Here is a 22,656-nt window from a genome sequence, read left to right as displayed (position 1 = left end):
TATTCAACTTGTATATTTTGGCATTTTCCAAGTTTTGTTCTTTCAGCATATATTACTTTTATAATTAGCAAAATAATAAATAATTACACATACAGAGAGGAGTGTGCAGAATCACTAAAAAAAGAATGATTTTTTTGAAGTCCTCAACATTCCTCTGTGTATATGAACTCACCCATATTGGTAGAAATAGTCTGCCAATTAACTTTAAATTTATCCTTCTTTCATGCAGCTCATCTGTACCCAGATCAGTGGTCTCTTAAGCTTCAATAGAAAGGAGTTAAATATTAATTTTCAATGAACTTCATGAGATGCATTAAAATGGCATATAAGCTATAGAAAAAGAAACATGAGAGAATATGTCAGAACAATCCTGTTTTGTTTAGGATCATTTTTATTGTATCATTAACTTTCTTAAAAGACTGAAAAATACTCTTATAAGAATAGAATTTATATGTGTTGGAATAAGAGATAAGTTGCCAAGCTCCTGGAACACTGTCCCATCCAGGCCTTCATTTGGGAGATTATATTATTGAAGGAGGATAAAGCAGGAAGAAACATTTCCTGAGGCCTGGGTACTTGAGGAGGCAAATTTGGCCAGATCTGAGATGACAGTGGTAACAGGCTTGAGAAGTGGCAGGGCCCTGCATCCCACTCCGTGGGGGTCCCAGAGCAGTGGTAAGAGGTCTCTTGGATGGCATGCAGCTGCTGGGAAAGTGAACATGAATTGCTCTCCCTTGGGAATCAATAAAGCTTTTTAAAAAAATATTTATTTATTTGGTTGTGCTGGGTCTCAGCTGCAGCAATGTGAACTCTTAGTTGCAGCATGTAGGATCTAGTTCATTGACCAGGGATTGAACCCAGGCCCCCTGCATTGGGAGCACAGAGTCTTAGCCACTGGACCACCAGACAAGTCCCTCAACGAAGCTTCGAGAAAGAGCTTCTGCCTTCGAGTGAACCATGTCAGCCTGGCTAATTACCATCATATGAACATCTCAGTGATGGACTGAAACTCTAAGGTCTTCCTCAAGTTTTCTGGGCTTTGTCCTTTCTTGAGATGCTTGTAAGCTCCTGGGCAGGGGATAAGCTAAAGAAGTTTTACAACACCATCTTTTGGGGAAATGGGGCTTAGAGACAAATTTTGTTAGATTTAGAAAAATAAAGCAAAGTGATGGTTCTTGCACCCATTTATAGTATAGCAAATTTAGACCCTCTGCACTATTTGACCTAGACTTACCTTCTCTGAATGTGACTGCAGAGTGGGAAGTGAGATGGTTCTTGAGAGCCCTAGAGATGAAACTACTTTCCTGAAAATGGCTCTTCGATTTAATGATTTTGGTCACCACTGACCCTGGAGGTAAGCCACGGTGTTTTTAATTTTCAGTGACTCAGACCTCTCTGTCTTGATAATCTTGTTTCACTATAATCTATCCCATCACTTTTTTGCTGTTGTTGTTCCTGCAATCTGGTTTTTATTTTCTTGTCATTCAGTCACTCAGTAGTGTCTGACTCTTTGCAACCCCATGGACTGCAGCATGCCAGGCTTCCCTGTCCTTCATTATCTCCTGGAGCTTGCTCAAACTCATGTCCATTGAGTGGATGATGCCATTCAACCATCTCATCCTCTATTGGCCCCTTCTCCTCCTACCCTCAATCTTTCCCAGCATCAGGGTCTTTTTCAATGAATCAGCTTTTTGCATCAGGTGGCCAAAGTATTGGAGCGTCAGCTTCAGCATCAGTCCTTCCAATGAATATTCAGCACTGATTTCCTTGAGGACTGACTGGTTTGATCTCCTTGCAGTCCAAGGGACTCTCAAGAGTCTTCTTCAATACCACTATTCGAAAGCATCAGTTCTTAGGCACTCAGCTTTCTTTATGGTCCAGCTCTCACATCCATACATAACTACTGGAAAAACCACAGCTTTGACTACATAAAACTTTGTTGGCAAAATGATGTCTCTCCCTTTTCTAAATTAAAATCTATTTGTGTCAATATATGAAGGACATGAAAAACTATATGAAAATAGCATAACCTCAGGAAGTATTAATAACTGACACTGGTAAAAAAAAAAAAAAAAAGACCGTATTAATGAAAAGAGGCATTGGAATGAGTTTTGTCAAAGATTGTAAGTAGTCACTTGCTATGAAGCAGTGCCATTCCGTGGTCAGGGCAGCTCCTCTCATTAGCCAGCTGACACTGTCCTTGTGTAGTTTGGCTCAGGGGTGCAGAGGACCTAGTCTCATCTCTGCTGTGGCAGCATGGCTGCTAGGAGAATTTGGAAGAGGCAGGGGAGATGGGAGGGCTGGCATGTGGGGTAAGGGACACAGCTGGACTCTCCCAGGGAGCCCAGATGCTGAAAGCTGAAGATGGAGTAATTTCTAATGGAGCTGTGTAATAGCCCTGTGAAACAGGACCAGCATCCAGCTGCTCCCAGCAAGTCCAGCATCCTAGCCACAGGTCAGAGTGGCTCTCTGTGGGGACATTCCCTGACTCAGGGCAGTGCTTCACCCTAATCCAAAGCTGGCATTTTGTTGGCCAGGTTCTTGGGTCATTGAAAAATGGTAAATGATTTGGGTTTGCCTAATCCAAACCAGTGTGTCTTTTTTGAGGATTAGTGATCACTTTCTGTTCTTTTAGCTCTCAATGTCTCTGTAATTTCAGTTCCCGCTCTTTGCAAAATAGATCGAACAAGCAAGATGCTTTCCTGCATCTCATAACACCACCCAAACTCCAGAAATCATCTAACTTTTGTACTTAATTTACTATGTAGTCTTGGTGTTTTTGTGTTTTGAGTCAGATACTCAGTTCATGGGCTTTCCAGGTGGCTCAGAGATAAAGAATCTGCCTGCCAAGCAGGAGACGTGAGTTTGATCCCTGGGTCAGGAAAATCTCCTGGAGAAGGAAATTGCAACCTACTCCAGTATTCTGGCTTGGGAAATCCCATGGACAGAGATGCCTTGCAGGCTACAGTCCTTAGGGTCGCAAAGGAATCAGACACAACATAGCGACTAAAAAACAACAATCTGTTCATACTGAGAAAAAATACTACTACTTAATATACACAAGAGAAATTATTTCTACTGTGGTGTCAATACTGTGCTATAAAAGTTATTGTGGTCTCGCACAGAGCCACAACTTACTGACCCATGAATTGATCTTTAAGCCTAAAACAGTACCAGCCTAGTCATCTGCCAGGTGCTTTACTGCTAATCACAGAGGAGACTCTACCATTCTTCATCCTTGCCATGCATCACTCTTTCATCTTTGTTCCTGCTGTCTCCTCAATGTGCTGTGCGGACAATGGAAGAAATAATAGGTGCTGGTGTCAAAGACAACGCTGGGGGGTGAGCAGAACCAGACCTAAAAGCTTAATCCCCGAAACAGTAAAGTTCAGCAATTAATCCCAAAGACAATGGAAAGTATTCATGAGTATTAAACTGGAAGGTAACTGGATCAAAATCTTAAAACAAAGTAAATTAACACTCTCGATTGCATTCAGGGACTGCTGCTAGAAAACTATACGAGTAATTCAGATGGCAGATGAAGTGGGAAGTGGATAATAGAACTAGGAGAATTCAAGAGATATTTAGGAGGTTTGAATAGTCAAGATTGGAGACTATTTTGAGACACAGGGATAAAAGGAAAGGTATATAATGCTAGCTTTTTTTTTACTCAAATGCTTGCAATGTGTTAGCCACTTAATAAACATTATTTATAATTCTTTCAGGGGTCTTAAAGATAGGTATTATGTCCATTTTACAAATGAAAAACTATGTCTCCCAGAGGAGAAAAGTCCTGCCCCAAGACATACAGATAGTGAGTGGGGGAGCTGGGAGTTAGATTCAGGTCAGGTCCATGGTCTTTTCAGTTTACCTCGTTACCTTGAAGTTCAAGTGAAAGGGAAGAAATTCTCTCACAACACACTATAACTTCTTTGTCTACCTCTTGCTGATTTTAGTTCCCAATATAATTATACAAATCCATTTTATGTGTTTTAAGTGTGATTTTCATCTAAGAGGTTAATCTAACTCCAGGCAATGCCGTTAAACAATCAGAGACTATTTCAAAATCAGTATTCTTTTTTTGTTAAACAGAGATGTTACTTATTTATTTTTGGCTGCATGGGTCTTAATTGCCACAGGTGGGCTTTCTCTAGCTGCGACGAGTGGGGGCTGCTCTCTAGTGCTTGGGCCTCTCATTCCCGTGGCTTCCCTTGTTGCACAGCACTGCTCTAGGCACTCTGGCTCCAACAGCTGCGGCTCCCAGGCTCTAGAACACGATCTCAGCGGTGTGGCACTGGGGTTATCTGCCAGGTGGCACATGGGATCTTCCTGGACCAGGGATCAAACCCATGTGCCCTGCATTGGCAGGTAGATTTTTAACCACTGGACCACCAGAGAAGCCCCTAAAAATCAATTTTCTTAATGTGAGTACAACTGATAATTGTGGAAAGTTTTTTATTTCTTTGTGCATACTTTCTTTGTACTATTTACAAAGTACATTTAAACTTTCAGATTCAATGAAATTATAACTTTAGAGTTCACTTCCCTTTTTCACATTATGAACAGATATTTCCCTTCCCACATGGGTCAGGTTACAAAAATCCTTCCTCAATTTACACAAAAATTGGGCATTCATCATTGAGAAATTGTAATGAAATAAGTAACTGATTTTTCAAACATGTGATAAAACATAATCTTGTTGACAAAGAGATGGGAATGTTCCTATTTTCGTTTGCTCTTTCTAGAAGAGTATTCTGATTTCATTTCTCTGTTAAGTATGACTTTTGAGTTTAAGGTTTGATCTTTTTAGTTGTGCCAAATCAACTGCATATCATTAAAGTTCTTTCACTGAACTAAAACGCAGTGATTTCAATCTGTAAATTAGCTCTGGTAACATTACAAAATGCTGAGAAGAGAAGAAATAGTTGGAAATATGGGAATAAGGTAATGTACCTGGATCGTATTTTTTTTCCCTTTCTTGACAAACAAATATTTTATTTCTCCTCTTAAGAAGCAAATAAGATAATATGCTCAACTTCATATTAACAACAATTTATCTGTACACACTGAATTGAAGATGCTTCTGTTCTCTCTTTGACATCACTCTAAATGAAGATGCAGCCACAAATTATTTCACCCCAACACCTCACCTCAAGTCAATATCATACCTCTGTAAGGTGGCTGGTTGCTGGCATGTGAGTGGTCTATTTCCAACTCTGTTAAATAGGAAGTGAACTCACAAACACAGCATCATTTTTCACACTGTCTCACATGAGCTGAACCAGAGATTATGAGGGCTAGTATCAGTGCTTTATACATTTATTTTGGAAAATAATTTCCTTGACTGCTGATTCAAAAGGATTTTCAATTAAAGAGTCACTTATTAATAGTAAATGAGAAATACTGTAAGAATATGGAATGATAAACTCTGCATACAGAATCTATGTGTTATCTTAGTAATTTTTATGTAAATCTCAAACTATTCTAAAATTAAAAGTTTCAGTTCAGTTCAGTTTAGTTCAGTCGCTCAGTCATGTCCGACTCTTTGCGACCCCATGAATTGCAGCACGCCAGGCCTCCCTGTCCATCACCAACTCCCGGAGTTCACTCAAACTCACATCCATCAAATCGGTGATGCCATCCAGCCATCTCATCCTCTGTCATCCCCTTCTCCTCCTGTCCCCAATCCCTCCCAGCATCAGAGTCTTTTACAATGAGTCAACTCTTCGCATGAGGTGGCTAAAGTACTGGCATTTCAGCTTCAGCATCATTCCTTCCAAAGAACACCCAGGACTGATCTCCTTTAGAATGGACTGGTTGGATCTCCTTGCAGTCCAAGGGACTCTCAAGAGTCTTCTCCAACACCACAGTTCAAAAGCATCAATTCTTCGGCGCTCAGCTTTCTTCACAGTCCAACTCTCACATCCATACATGACCACAGGAAAAACCATAGATTTTTTTAAAAAAAAGTATAAGAGAGAACATAGTATGTTCTGGAAATCTCCTTTGAAGTGGGGAGTGGAAGTGAAGAATTTGGCTAGGTAGGCAAAAGACCTTTTATGCTATTCAAAGGAGATTCAATACATAAATTGTATAGGCTGGATGAGGATTCCTAGATCTGTGGATGGGCTTCAGGGGTGTTGCAAAACCTCCTGAGTTGTATAAGATTATATTGTCTGAATGTGTATAGTATGTTTTTCTCTGAAGAAAGTTAAAAACTTTAATTATTATTCAATTATTCTTAAAGGGAAAAGCACATAAAATTGTTAATAATCACTGCTGAAGGTAATGTTGAAATTGAAATATTTCGAGCAAGAGATATGAAACAATTCTATTTTTGTGTGCAAAAAAGATCCCTTCTTGGTAGTCCAGACTATAGTGATAATGTGTATGTATTTGGAGAAGGAAGGCAGGAGTTAAAGCCAAGATGGTGATAAAGACCATGATCTTCAGACTTTTTTGAATTGTGGTCTACTTTGCAGGGGAAAGGAATGACCCCATAAGATACCCTACCCTACTGTTGCCACTTTCCTGAGAAAAAAATTACTCAGTCTTTGGGATGAAATGTCATTTTTGTAAACCAAAGTTTGATGGGATTATATATACATCAACTTTATCATTGTAGATAAATGCACTGTACAAAAAAGGTCTCAATGACCCATATAACCACAATGGTGTGATCACTCACCCAGAGCCAGACATGCTGGAGTGTGAAGTCAAGTGGGTCTTAGGAAGCATTACTACAAATAAAGCTAGTGGCAGTGATGGAATTCCATCTGAGCTATCTAAAGTCCTAAAAGATGATGCTTTAAAGTTCTGCTCTCAATATGGCAGCAAATTTGGAAAACACAGCAGTGGCCACAGGACTGGAAAAGGTCAGTTTTCATCCCAATTTCAAAGAAGGGCAGTGCTAAAGAATGTTCAAACTACAGTACAACTGTACTCATTTCACATGCTGGCAAGGTAATGCTCAAAATCATTTAAGCTAGGCTTCGACAAGATGTGAGTCGAGCGATTTCAGATGTACAAACTAGATGTAGAAAAAGCAGAGGAACCAGAGATCAAGTTGGTAACATCCGTAGGATCATAGAAAAAGCAAGGAAATTCCAGAACATCTACTTCTGCTTCATTGAGCACGCTAAAGCCTTTGATTGTGTGGATCACAACAAACTGTGGAAAATTCTTAAAGAGATGGGTATACTAGACCACCTTACCTATCTCCTGAGAAACCCATATACAGGTCGAGAAGCAACAGTCAGAACTGGACATGGAACAATGGACTGGTTCAAAAATGGGAAAGGAGTATGTCAAGGCTGTATATTGTCATCCTGCTTATTTAACTTATATGCGGAGTACATCATGTGAAATGCTGGGCTGGATGCAGCTCAAGCTGGAATCAAGATTGCCAGAAGAAATATTAATAACCTCAGATATGCAGATGACACCACCCTAATGCCAGAAAGCAAAGAGGAACTAAAGAGCCTCTTAATGAAGTTGAAAAAGGAGAGAGAAAAAGTTGCTTAAAAGTCAACATTCAAACAACTAAGATCATAGCATCCAGTCCCATCATTTCATGGCAAATAGATGGGGACGGGGGCGGGGGGGGGGGGGGGCGGAGCATGGAAACACTGACAGATTTTATTTTCTTGGGCTCCAAAATCACTGCAGATGGTGACTGCAGCCATGAAATTAAAAGATGTTTGTTTCTTGGAAGAAAAGTTATGACAAACCTAGGCAGTGTTTTAAAAAGCAGAGACATCATTTTGCCAACAAAGGTCTGTCTAATCAAAGCTAAGGTTTTTCCAGCAGTCATGTATGGAAGTGAGAGTTGGACCATAAAGAAGGCTGAGCAATGAAGAATTGATGCATTTGAACTGTTATGCTGGAGAAGACTCTTCAGAGTCCTTCGGTCTGCAAGGAGATCAAATCAGTCCATCCTAAAGGAAATCAGTCCTGAATAGTCACTGGAAGGACTGATGCTGAAGCTGACGCTCCAATATTTTGGCCATGTAATGCAAAGAACTGACTTATTGAAAAAGACCCTGATGTTGGAAAACACTGAGGGCAGGCGGAGAAGGGAATGACAGAGGATTCGATGGTTGGATGACATGAGTTTGAACAAACTCCGGGAGATAGTGAAGGACAGAGAAGTCTGGCATGCTGCAGTCCAGGGGGTCACAAAGGGTCAGACATGACTGAGAGTCTGAACAACAACATGGGTCACTATGCACCAGCATCCTGGCAACAGAGAAGAAAAACTCTTCCCCCGGAACAGGGATTCCCACATGCTGCAGCAGCAACTATCTCCAGGCTGGTGAAAGGTAAAGCCCACTAACTTCTTCTGGAGAAGGACTGAGGCTTAGCAATAGTAACAGCAGCTTTACGATCAACAGGTCATTTTCTTGAGCTGTCTGGGATGTCCAGTTTCAGGATGAAGTTAGAGTAACTATAGATACCGTGGACTGAGTAAGTATCCTTGGATTCTTTGAACTTCAAAGGAAGAATTGTTTAATAAAGAAGACAGAACACAATTTCCTGTTAATGTGGCCAAGTGGGATCTTAATTAGGAAAACATCTCAGAATGGTGAAGCCCAACACTAAGGCAGGCCACCTTTCAGGATATAGAAGTAGCTATAATTCTATTGAGTTATCTACCTGTAACTCAGGTACTGGATAAATATCCTTTCTTTTCAACCTCACCTTACCATGAAGAGGTTATCTACGGTTGAATTAGCACTATCAGAGCCCACATTTCCTATAAGTGATATAAACTTGGCTCCAAGTGCTTTATACATATTTGCCCAAGTAACCTATCTTAAAAAAAAAAAAAAAGGGAGGAAAGATTACAAAGCTGCACTAATCTCTATGATCCTGCCAAGATCATTCTCATGAAGTTATACTTTATAAAGTATGTGCTTATGCTCATAATTTGTACTCTATGAAGCTCAATCTTTTCTTCTATAAAATGAGAGTACTAATGTTCATCCTGTAGCTTTGTTGAAATCACACCATGAAGATTACAGCAAAATTTAAACAACCAAATGACAGCTCCTTTTCTACCCTCTTAGTTCTTTCTCCTCTCTAAACAAGAAAAACAAATTATTATTTTAATATATCACATGCCATAGCATTTACATAGACCACTCTTGACGATCTCAACAAACCACAAACCCAGAGGTAAGAAGATTTTATCATAGTTGATGAATCTTATACTACAATAAGAGTGAGAGAAAACAGAAAATTTGTTACCTTCGTGGCATCTATTTATTAGTTGATTTTAGAAGTGTTTGAGGAAAAATAAATAATAAGAAATACCACCTGGAAAGACCACTATTAAAAACTTAGCACAGTAATCAAGATAGCATAATACTGAAGGGAAAATAAGACACGTAGGTCAATGGAACAGAATAGAAAGCCCAGAAACAGACTCTTACAGATATGCCCAGTTAATTTTTGACTAAAGAGCAAAAGTGACTAAATGGAGGATGGGCAGCCTTTTCAATAAATGGAACTAGAGAAATTGAAATTCATCAGCAAAAAAAAAAAAAAACTTGACCTAAAAACTCACACTTTATGCAAAATTGTACTGAAAACAAAATTTTAATTTAAACTATAAAACTTATAGAAAATAACATAGGAGAAAATCTTTCAGACCTAGAATTAGGTAAAGAATTCTTAGGCTTGACACCAAAAGCATAATTCATAAAAGGAAAAAACAGATAAATTGGCCCTCATCAAAATAAACTTTTGCTCTGCAAAAAGACCCTATACAAGGATAAAAAGACAAATTAGAGACCAGGGGAAGATTCTGAAAATCACTTATCAAAATTCTTTTGTCTAAAACACATAAAGATCCTTCAAATCTCAACATTTAAAAAATAATAATCTAATTAGAAAACTGGGCATGGACAAAAATTCACAGACATTCCTCCAAAAAGGACAGGTATACAGCTGGCAAATAAACAACTGAAAAGACTTTAACATTATCATCCATTAGACGGATGCTAATTAAAACTACAGTATCCTGTCAAAATTAACAATGGACTTATTATACAACCTAGCAATCTACTTTTGGGTATTTATCCTAGAGAAATGTCTTCTTTCCACATAAGAACTTGTATATGAATATTCATAGCAACTTTATTCTTAAATAGCCAATAACTGTAAACTATCCAAATTTCCTTGAGGTTCCTTAAGATGTTGTTTGTATCAATAGTTTGCATCTTTTTCTAAATCACTGAGTAGTATTCCATGGTGTGGACACACCAGTTTGTTTAATCATTCACCCACTCAATGAAATCTTACTAGTTTATGGTTTTTGGCTATTAAGAATAAAGTTGCTATGAATATGCATATACTTCTAAATATCACTTGGGTCAAAGAAGAAATCTCAAGAGAAATGAAAGAATTGTTTAAACTAAATGAAAATAAAAATACAGCTTATGAAAATGTATGAAATACACTGAAAATAGTGCTTACAGAGAAATTTACAGCATTAAATACATATATTAGTAGAGAAGAAGACATAAAATTAAAAAAAGAAAAACACTAAAAAAAAAACCCCTAATATTCTACCTTAGGAAACTAGAAAAAGAAGAACAATTCAAGCCAAACCAAATGCACAAGAAAAGAAATGATACAAATTAGAGCAGCAATGAAATTGAAAATAGGAAAACAATAGAGAAAATCAACAAAACCAAAATCTGGCTCTTTGAAAAGATCAATAAAATTGATAAACTTCTAGTAGGCTAAGAGTACAAGAGAAGACACAAATTACTAAATTCTGATACAGGTCCTGATCAGTCCAAGAAGAACTTTGAAAAATTATGCTAAGTGAAAGAAGCCAGTCACCAAGGACTACCTATGATTCCATGCACATAAAATGCTCATCCCAGGGAAGTACACAGAGACAGAAAGCAGATTGGTGACTGCCAAGTGCTGGGGTTAGGGGTCAGTAGGTGATAGCTGAAGGACACTTCCTTTCTTTTTGAGGTGATGAAAATGTTCTGAAATCAACTTTGGTGACAGGTATATGTATCTGTGAATACATTAAAAACCACTAAAGTGTACACTTTAAATGAGTGAATTGATGGTATGTGAACCATCTCAATAAAGGCATCTAAGAGAAACAACAGAGTGCAAAAAATTGTATACAACAGGCTAAATTTTCTAAGAAAAGAATGAGGGGGGGGTGACAAAATGTTTCAGAACAAAAAGCTTATCTATGCATAATATTTCAGGGAGGACCCAGGAAACAGAATATATCTATTGCCTCCAAGGAAGAGAACTGGTGACGGAAGGACATGCTTGGAGGAAACTTTACATTGTATTATCTTTTTGCATTTTCATGTGCCATATTATTAGGCAGATTTACCATGAAACTAATGAAGCTTAAACTTTGGGCCCCTCACTTGCACAGGCTCTTCATAAGGCCCCAAGAGGGCCCTAAAACATACTTACCTGTTTGTAAAATTGATGCTCATGTTTGTAAAATTTCCAAAAATGAGATGTGTTAACTTCCAACAACTCACCTTGCTATTTCTTTCCACTCCAAATTCCCCTTCTTTTACTTCTCCTTTTGTGATGTGTGAGGAAAGGAGAAGAAAGAATCTGGCTGCAAACATTTTTGGGAGCCCATGCTCTGCAACAAGAGAAGCCACCTTAGTGAGAAGCCTGAGCTCGGCAACTACGGAGTAGCCGGTGCTCGCTACAACCAGAGACAGCCCAAGCGTAGCAAGACCCGGTTCAGCCAATAAACAAATAAATGACATTTTTAAAAAAGAAATGTTTGACCAGTTTTATTGAGGTATAAATAACATACAAAAACCGCACTTTAAAGTATACAATTTGATATGTTTTTATATATGCATACACCCATGAGGCCATCACCACAGTCAAAAAAGATCATATTCTTCACCTTCAAAAGATTCCTCTCGTTCCTTCATCAGATATGTGCTTTGCAAAGATTTTATTCCAATATTTTCATTATCTTAGCAGCATCTTTTTAAAAGCAAAAGTTTTATAAATTACACTGAAGTTCAATTTATTTATTTGTCCTTTTCTTGAGTATGCTTTTGCTGTTGTATCTAACAAACAAGTCACACGATTTTTGCTTATTTTTCTTGGAGGAGTTCTATTGTTTTAGGTGTTTCATTTAGGTCTACAATCCATCTTGAGTTATTTTCCGTATGTAGTGTGCAGTGTGGATTCAAGTTCATTTTTTTGCATACCGACATCTAGTTGTCCCAGCACCACTTGTTAAAAGGCCCATCCCTTCTCCACTACATTGCCTTTGTGCCTTTAAAGCATTTTTCTATATTTACAGAAACGTTGCAAAGGTAGTACTGACAATTCTGTCACTGAGTTTTCCCAATGTCAGTGTTCTAGTTTTGGCAAATGTAGTTTTCTCTTAGTTTTGTCTACGTAAGATGTAGACATTAGTAGATTACTATTAACTAAGTTCTAGGCTTTATTTGATCCCACTAGTTTTCCCACTAACGTTCTTTTTCTGTTCCAGGATCCAACAGGGAATACCACATTTTATTTGTTTTCATGTCTTCTTAGGTTTTTTGGTTTACACATAAATAAAAATGCGCTTAGACCAAAGTTTTCAACAGGAACAAGAAAGAACATTAAATATTACTCTGAAGTGCTAATCGTTGTGGCTATTAAGATTTTAAAGCAAAAGTGACTTCCCTGGTGGTGCAGTGGTTAAGACTCCATGCTCCAATGCAGGAGGCCCAGGTCTGACCCCTAGTCAAGGAACTAGAGCCTGCATGTTGCAGCTAACAGCATGCGTGCCACAATTAAAGATCCTGGATGCAGCAACTAAGACACATCACAGCCAAATAAATTTTAAAAGGAAGTTCAACTGGATTAAAAAAAACGATTTTAAAGCAAAAGAATTTTCTTTCAGAGTTCATAATGAACAGCAGCATTATTAAATAGCAAATATTTCATAGGAATCATCAAAATAGCTGCTGTTTTCATCCAGGAACATTCGGAAAAATACTAAAATGAGAAAAGCTAATTAATATTTATCCAAAACACTTTATTAAAACTTAAAATGGAAAAATATGTATAAAATTAACTGGTAAAGAAACAAATCAGATAGCAAGTAATAGTCCATTACTGGAGATTTTATTTCAGATAGAACAGCCCTGATCAATTGTTGACTGTTGTGTAATATGGTTAATATAGAAAACCTTATGAGTGATTTTTAACTTTCTTATCAACTGAAAACTAGCTATGGCTTTATTCAACAAAGTGGAGCAACTTCTGGATGACTTGAACCTGTTGTTGAATGGTATTTGTAGTCAGCTGTATGATAAGAAAGCTATAATGAAAGATGTGAATAAAGCATTTTTTAAAAACATGAACAAGTACAGAATATGTGCTCTGTCTAGTTTCTTTAAATTCACTGGAGAAAATGTCACATCTTTGATATTAGGATTTGTTGAGTTGGATTCAACATTTTGCAACGATTATTTGTGTTCTTTTCAGGTATAATTCTCCACTTTTACAAAAGAATTCTGTTACTAGAATTGCCTACATGATTTTCCAAAAAGATTCTAATTCCATATGCTAACTCACAAATTATCCTAAATAAATATATAAGGAGTATACATGCACGCATGCTCAGTCCCTCAGTTGTGTCCAACTCTGAGACCCCCTGGACTGTAGCCCACCACACTCCTCTGTCCAAGGATTTTTCAGTCAAGAATACTGGAGTAGGTTGCCATTTCCTAGTCCAGGGGATCTTCCCAACCCATGTACCTGGAGGCAAATGAACTTCTCCAGTGTGACGGCAATATGTGAGGCTAGCTAGAGTTATGGTGAGAGTTCGTGTCCTTGCCAAGTGCTTGGATTGTTAGAAACAGAGGCTCTTTTTAAGTAGATATACACCAAATTCTGGTAAAAGTTCATTATGCCCTCCAAGTCCCCTATGAGGACACTGGCTTACTATATGAGAATAAAATGAAGGTCCATCATTAGGACTGTGGACCCTTAATGAGGTCACTATTCCAGAACTTAATAAACACACTCACTACTCTCTGACCAGCTCACTGGGAGGTGGCTATCTTGTAAAAATGTGGGCTCCTTGGGAGCTTCAGCTTTATACAAGGCAACACATGGAAGATGACCTCTCAAATGTGGCTTGGCCATTCCTGAACACAACATGACACTCAGATTGTGAAAGACCCCAGACATCCACTGATTAACAACATTCCCTTCCAGTTACTTTCCCATACAATGTTTTCTCCCATCATCCCCTCCTGAATTCAGTTCAATCATCCTTTTATACTTACCACTCCATTAATATCATTCCACTCAAAGTCACCATGAGTTCCAGATGTCACAGCCAAAGGTCAACTCAGTCTTCATTTTATCAAAACCATCAATAGTATGTGACACACCTCACTCCGTTTTGAGAAACTAGGCTTCCAAGACACCCTCCTTTTCTTTCCCTCTCTCCCTCCTTTCCTCTCCTTTCCTTCCCTCTCTATCCCACACTCCCTCCTTGTCTCCCCACACTTCCATCTCTCTTCTTTCTCTCCTCTATTCCTTTCTTCCTTGGTTCTCTTACCTCACGAGCTGCTGCCTATCTTTTTGGTTGCATCATTCTATCTTCCCTATTTCTAGGTATAAGAGCCCCCTTTTTCAGACTGTTGACCTTTCCTCTTTATCCATCATTGTTCTCCTGGTGATCTCACCTGGTCCCACTGCTTCAAATATTATTAGATACTGATACCTCACACAGTTGTACCTCTAGTCATGAAATTGTCCCAAATTCCAGATATGTACATCCAAATGAGTACCTAGCTCCCCCTTGGTAGCCTAATCATTGTCTCAAACTCAACATGCCCAATATGAAACTTTTTATTTCTGCTCCCACCAAAAAATTAAAAAAAAAAAAAATCCCACCCAACCCTCCAGTTTTATCTCAGTAGAAAACAATTCTATTTTTTTATTTCTTAGGTCAAAGACTATAGAGATATCCTTGATTTCTTTCTCTCTCATTCAGCTTTTGTCCATCAACAAATGAAGTCAGCTCTACCTTTAAAATATACTGTCTTACTGCTTCTTCACAACTATTGCCTCAATCAAACCACTTCCATTTCTCACCACACTAATGCAAAATTGCCAGTTGGTCTGCCTGCTCCCACAACTGTTCCCTAACCATTTCTTCTCCAGATAGTGACCAGTGATAAAAGGGGGATTGCGACACTCCTCTACTCATACCCTTCCATGCTTCCTGTCACACTGTGAGTAAAAACTAAAATCTTCACCATTCCCTATAAAGCCCTACCCAGCCATGCCCCCAAACATCTTCCTAAATCCATTTCCAACCATTCTCCTCTTCCCTCATTCTCCTAGCCTTTGCTGCTTCACTTATACGTAAAGTTCCTGTACACACACAGCTCTGCAGCTGAATTATCTGTTTTAATTCACCTAGTTGTTCCTTTGCTAGTCCATACTCTTGTTATAATATTTTCATCGGATCCCTTAATATCTGGTGTAGTCATCCCCCCTTTAATTTTCTTCATCGACACAGATTTGGCAACTCTGAACTCCATTCTTTTATCTGAATTTTAGAATTTGTTATTTTGGATACCCTAAGTATCTTAACAGTAATTTGATTTGCAAAGCATTGAGTTTGCAATTTGGTTGATCTTTAACTTTGAACGTGAAGTCTTCCCATCTTTAAATATGGTATATTTGCCCAATTATTAAAACCTGTTTTATCTGCTTTGTTAGAGATTAAAATATTTCCCCATAAAATCTTGAATATTCTTAATTAGTTTGATTCCTTTTCTCTTTTGGCCTCATCCTTCTCCAGCCTTTCCCCACCTTAAGCCCCATACATATATACGTGATTCAACATTACTCTCTCAGTGGCCTCTCATGAGTTTTGCATTAGTTCTTCAGGTCTTCCTAGATTTTCTTTTTTATCCTGCGGCATCTCTGGAGCTAGGACGGCAAAGGCAACATGCAGCCTATGCTGGTTTGCCCCCATGGTCCCACTGATTGTCTATGATGGTTTGAGCTGAATTATTTTACTATTGGCAAGTGAATCTCCTAATTAAAACATGTCAGTAAGTGGCACATATAACAAAATGACAAATAGGGTTGTTTATGGGCATTATAGGAGAAAGCAATGGCACCCCACTCCAGTACTCTTGCCTGGAAAATTCCATGGACAGAGAGGCTTGGTGGGCTGCAGTCCATGGGGTCGCTAAGAGTCGGGCACATGACTGAGCGACTTCATTTTCATTTTTTACTTGCATGCATCGGAGAAGGAAATGGCAACCCACTCAGTGTTCTTGCTTGGAGAATCCCAGGGATGGGGGGAGCCTGGTGGGCTGCCGTCTGTGGGGCTGCACAGAGTCGGACACGACTGAAGTGACTTAGCAGCAGCAGCAGCATGGGCATTATTTTATACTTGTCATATGCTCTCTATCTCACACCATCCAGTCCTTCTTAATCTTCCAGGCTCCCTCTGAGTCCTCCAGCAGCCCAGGTCATCACATGGCTGCTAAGTCCTACTCCTCTTTCTGTTCCTTCCACCTGCTCTGCACAACAAAGCTCTTCAGCATCCAGAAAGGCTGGATCTTCCCTCTACCATCAGATCGGGATTTCTTCTTTTTGAAAAGTGATCTAACTTTAAAATTTAGAAGCGATCATTTGTTTGTACCAAGAGATTTTTCATCCTAACAGAGATAGTTTCAATCCAAATTAATTTATAATTGGTGCAAAATTTCACAGTATAACCAATGAAAGCAATTCAATAAGTATGGTAGAGAATGGTCCTGGGTTGTAGCATTATCAGGTAAGTAAACAAGTTCTAAGAGACTTCCACAGATGGTTTATTCTTTACAGTATTTTCTCCATTTTTATAACTTCTTCCTTTGTTTTCACTTTGCTTAGCACCTAGGTTTTATAATGTAAAAGTGAAAGTCACTCAGTTGTGTCCAGTTCTTTGAGACCCCATGAACTATATAGTCCATGAACTTTTCCAGGCCAGAATACTTGAGTGGGTAGCCATTTCCTTCTCCAGGAGATCTTCCCAACCCAGGTCTCCCACATTGGAGGTGGATTTTTTACCAGCTGAGGTTTTATAAAAATTCTACAGTTTTTTCTTTCTTTTTTCCTTATGCAACACTGTGACATTGTAATGTGGGCCTGTAGTTCTCTGACGGAGACAGGGTTTTATTCATCATGCTGTTTAAGTGCAGGTCAGTCTTAAGGCTAAGACACACGATATGAAAAAATTATGAAATCTGAGTCTCTTAAGCCTAGACATTAACCCAGCAAACCTCTAAATTCTGATTAGCTTTCTCTTTACCCTCATTTTACTTTCTCTTCCCATCTTCACTGTGTGAAATTTTAAGTTCGTAATAGGGTAAAATTGCTTCTACCTTTGTTTGTAAGATATGTCATTTCAAAATTTAATATCTGAAAAATATCCAGAGGGGAATTTCATCAGATACACTCCACTCATTAGTACAAAGGCTACTGAGGTTCTCTATAGAGTCTATGTAGAATATAAGGATCACTCTTTTGTGTGTCTTGCTTGTTTTATTTTTTCTTATTCTTGTCTCCTAAACTATCTGTAGTTACAAATATCTAAACAGGTATATTTGGTACATGCAGAAGTCTGTCAGCATAATAAGCAAATGTTTTAAGTTAAAGTCTCTGGTAAATTACACTTGTGTTCTTGTACTGTTTAGTATGATTTTAGTAAATCATAAAAAAATTGATGGCTGCACTAATTAACTTTTTTCAGTAATTTTTAAACTTTCAGATTTATAAAATGTAATCATTGTTGCAATTCTTAGTGTTTTATATTTCTAAAATATGGTTGTTTCATGATAATCAAATATAAGTTATATTGGAAATATACTCGTTAAAAAATACTCCATATTTTTTTTATATTTTCACTAGCTATACCTAGACAACATAAAGGCAGCTATTATTTTTTAATCAACAGTGGTTGTAAATATTCTATTTTACTTTCTTAGTACTAGACTATAGCACCAAGTGATACACTTACTGTTCTATTTCTGATATTACGATTTCAAGGCAGTTGTAGAAAATGCTTTAGTAGATGTAATAGTCAAAGAAGAGTCGCTAGAATTTGGAAAGTCATTTTGTAGTTTAAGGGGAAAATTAATTTTGTTTTGTTGTTTTAACTTTTGTTTGCTTTTCTCAAAAGTCCCTTCTTAACTAGTGAGCCCAAAATGTCAGGCCTGTAATCCCAGCTAGAGCTTTACCAGGTGTGTGTACTTCCCGGATCACACAGTTCAGTGAGCTGTATTATCTGTCTCTGCACAATCTCTTCTGAAGTCAGTTGCTGATGCTGTAATCATAACCCTTGAAATGTATGGGTAAATAAAAGCTCCTTTATCAGAAATGTATGACTACTCACTTTCTCAAGAGACTCTTAATGGCAAAATTGTGGCAAAATGAGAAATGTCTTCCCTCCTATTTATTTGAAAACAACAAATTATAGTCATGATTTCAAGATTTCCTTCCAGGGCCTCATTAAATTGCCTCCCATGTCATAAAAAACCTCTTGTGAAAGATGCTTCCGGAGGAAACTTGTCACATTAAACTGTCAGTCAAGTCCTCTTCTCAAGTTTTGCTACTGTCTTTTGATCCAAGAGGAGCCACGGAGATGAACCATCTCTTCCTTAAGATTATTTAATAAATAATTTTCCATCCATTACTCTTATGCATAATAATCAGCAGCACTCTACACTATACAGTCTTGTATGTAGAGCCTACTTTAGATTGGGATGTGGAATAGACATTTTAGAATACTAAAATCATTTCCATACAAAAAGCCAAATTGTTAACCTAGCAGGAGATTTTGTTGTGTTTGGTTTGTTTTCTAAAGACGGAGACACACTAGATAAAGCGTTGTTCATCTCTTCCATGAACCATAAAATTAAAGGAGATAACTGGGTTTTCCACACTTGATTCTTTGTCTCTGCAATAGAATAGGTTTTTAGCATTTGAGCAGCTTAAAGCCATTTGGTTAGTTTTTCCATATACTTTCTTTAAAAATCACTCTTCAAAAGTGCCAAGTTCCTGATTTTAAAACTCTAATCATTTGGTTTTGACCAATTGTGTGGGAAGAAATATAAAATAGTTTTTCTTCTGTTCAGCCATATTTTCTTTGGTCAATGCCATTTCTGTTTTCTTGGTTTATTCTTTCTGGATTTTTCTAAATCATTACCCTTCATACTGAATATTATGGGGGAAATATGAGCTTAATATTTTTTTTTTTTTCCAAAACCAGTCTTTTGATAAAGGGCAAAGTTGAAGGCCAAAATAGACAGATAGCTCAATCAACAGATTGATTTGTACCTCCACTAGTTTGTTCCTCCACCAACATAAGCTACATTATATTTTCAGTAAAAACAGAATTTAAGACATTAGTAATAGAAGTGAACAATTCATTAAGTGTTTGATAGGTTCTCATTCTAGTTTATATATTAATCTTTAAAAATATTAACTACTGAGTAGCTCACACAAAATGGAACTTTTTAGAGGGAATTTAAGCTGATTTTTCTGTTCAGAAATTTTATAGTTAGTTTTCAGATCAGATTCATGATTTTCTCTCCTATGTTCTTTGTCTTACACTGTTTTATCTCAGGGTACAACAAAGAACAAAATTAACAGTGCCTTAAATGTGAGAAAATACAGTGGGTCCTCATCATTTAATTCTTACAAGAATATTTTGAACTGAGTGTTTTTACTTTCATTTGCAGATAAGAAGGTTGCAACTTGAATGGCCTATGTAACTTGCTCAAAGTCATAGTGCAGAGCCCTGAGGTTCAAACTCAAACTTCTTTTATTCCAGAACCTAAATTCATAACTAAAATACTAACTCCTAAAAGCTATGTGGACATCCTAGTGGGCATTAGAAAGGTGTCAAAGAATGTTAGAATCAGACGAAATATTAGTGAACATGTCATTTTAATATGGATAAACAGAAGTTTATAAAGGCAATGACCTTAATGTCATATTTTTGTTTAACGGCAGAAGTCAAATATCTTCCTATTTAAGTGCTCACTGAAAATAATCTCAAAATCATTATTTATAATTTTATTTAAAATCCTTTTTGACAGTATTACTTCTATAACGTAGAAAAATCTTATGGTTGTTATGTATGTATTTTCTTTTTGCTGCTCTAGTCTTGCATGTATGCTAAGTTGCTTCAGTCATGTCTGACTCTTGGTGACCCTATGGACCAGAGGCTCCTCTGTCGAAGGGATATATCTCCTGCATCGGTAGGCAGGTTCTTTACCACTAGTGTACCTTGGGAAGCCTACTGGGTTAATCAACTTAAAAATAAGTCTTTTGTCACAGAAGAAATTTCTAATTCCCAAAAAAGTTGATTTCCAACATGACAATTTGGAACCTCATGGGAAAGACTTGAAAGCCTGGCTTGTGATAATTGATTTGATTCACAAAAATTACTTATCATCTTTTTTTCAATAATTGTTGCTTAAACATTAGGTAAAACAGACAAATTTGCTTAAGTAAATGTTATATCTCAAAATTTTCAGCACTATACTGATTTACAATAATTTTTCTGAGTTTAACCTCTGTTAAAAGGCAGCCATTCATTAAAAATCATTGCTCCCTCCATAACAATAAAGCAAATAATGAGTGTGTGTGTGCACCCACCTGTTTGTGTGTATATGTTTATATACACATAGATATTTGAAGATATTCAATAGTTGCAGATGTAAAGAATTCTAAAAGTAAGATATAGAGAGGAATGAGATCTTGAGTAAATAAAGGAAGATTGTTGGCAATTCCCTGGTGACACTTGCTGAATACAAGCATAGAGGAGAAAGATCAGACCTAGCATAGTGAGAGGTAATCTGTTGGAGTAAACAGCATCCAGTAGAGTTTTCCACAGCTGTGTAGGTGACATGAATGATTGGAATCTGGCGGAGCTAGTTTTTTCTTCCTGTAAGACTTCACTCACCCAGTAAACATTTACTAAGAGTGTGGCATTATAGAATGCTGGGGGACAGACTGAGGAAGAAGAGGAATCTTCATAAGTCTTGCACTTTAGTTCCAAAGTCCTGCTAGAAGGATGTGCCTATAATAATATCTTATGGATATCAATCTTTAGACATTTGAAAGCTGACATGAATTAAACAAAAGTGGCGAGACTGGGCACATTCAGGGCGGTGAGGAAATGTAGATCAATGGAACAGAAGAGAAAGCCCAGAAATAAACCCATGCATCCAGGGTCAATTAATCTACAAGAAAGGAAGCAAGACTCTACAACAGAGAACAGAGAGTCTCTTCAATAAATGGTGCTAGGACAACTAGACTGTAAAAGAATTAAATTAGAACATTCTCTAATATCACACACAAAAATAAACTAAAAATGGATTCAATAGCTAAATGTAAATGTAAGACCAGACACTATAAGACTCCTTAGGAAAACATAGGCAGAACACTCTGACATAAATGGCAGCATAACTTTTTGGATCTGTCTCCCAGAGTAATGGAAATAGAGGAAAAACAAACATATGGGACTTAATTAAACTTAAAAGCTTTTGCATAGCAAAGGAACCCATTAACAAAACAAAAAGACAACCCATAAAATGGAGAAAATATTAGCAAGCAATGTGATCTACAAGAGATTAATCTCTAAACTATACAAACAGCTTATATAGCTCAGTATATTTTTAAAAAGCCAAGCAAAATATGAGGTCCAAATAGACATTTCTCCAAAGAAGCCACACAGATGGCCAAAAGGCACATGGAAACATGTTTACCATTGAGAACTATTAAAGAAATGCAAATTAAAAGTATAATCAGGTATTATATCATCTCAAGTCAGAATGGCCATCATCAAAACATCTACAAACCTATTTATGAAACAGAAATAGTCACAGATGTAGAAAACAAACTTTCAGTCACCAAGCAGTGAAGGAGAGAGAGGGATAAATTGGAAGATGGGGACTGACATGTATACAACACTATATATAAAACAGGTGAGTAATTAGAATTTACTGTATAGCATGGGAGCTCTACTCAGTACTCTGTAATGACCTCGAAGGGAAGATAATCTACAAAAAGAGTGTTTATATGTATATGTATAACTGAATAACTTTGCTATACAGCAGAAACTAATACAATATTGTCAATCAACAATACTCTAATAAAATTAATTTTTAAAAACACACAAATAAGAAATGCTGGAGAGGCTGCTTAGCAAAGGGAGCCCTGCCACACTGTAGGTGGAAATGTAAATTGGTGCTGTCATTATGGAGAATAGCATGCTATGTGCTAAGCTGCTTCAGTCAAGTCTGACTTTTTGAGACCCCATGGACTGTAGTCCCCCAGGTGCCTCTGTCCACAGATTCTACAGGCAAGAATACTGGAGTTGGTGCCCTCCTTCAGGGGACCTTCCTGACTCAGGGACGGAACCCATGCTTCTTATGTCTCCTGCACTGGCTGCTGCTGCTGCTAAGTCGTGTCAGTCGTGTCCGAATCTGGGCAACCCCATAGATGGCAGTCCACCAGGCTTCTCTGTCCCTGGGATTCTCCAGGCAAGAACACTGGAGTGGGTTGCCATTTCCTTCTCCAATGTATGCAAGTGAAAAGTCAAAGTGAAGT

At 37.6% G+C, this 22,656-nt stretch overlaps 1 protein-coding gene across 3 annotated transcripts in view; it reads right to left on the bottom strand.

Moving 5' to 3' along the window:
- Positions 1 to 22,656, bottom strand: part of LOC138072393 (lysozyme C, kidney isozyme-like) — a 55,412-nt gene that overhangs the window by 13,627 nt on the left and 19,129 nt on the right. The window contains exon 2 of one of the 3 annotated variants that reach the window (XM_068963495.1): positions 11,532 to 11,641. The exons of 1 other annotated variant lie outside the window; for it this stretch is intronic. The gene's annotated coding sequence lies outside the window, so the exon portion shown is untranslated. Of the gene's footprint in view, positions 1 to 172; positions 296 to 11,531; positions 11,642 to 22,656 lie in introns of those variants that run through there. One more of the 3 variants, XM_068963497.1, reaches the window with a different exon arrangement.

This window comes from Capricornis sumatraensis, unplaced genomic scaffold (assembly GCF_032405125.1).
Source record: "Capricornis sumatraensis isolate serow.1 unplaced genomic scaffold, serow.2 scaffold15, whole genome shotgun sequence".
Taxonomy (NCBI): Eukaryota; Metazoa; Chordata; class Mammalia; order Artiodactyla; family Bovidae; genus Capricornis; species Capricornis sumatraensis.
Note: the sequence above shows the minus strand (reverse complement) of the source record. Positions and strands in the feature narration are given on the sequence as shown.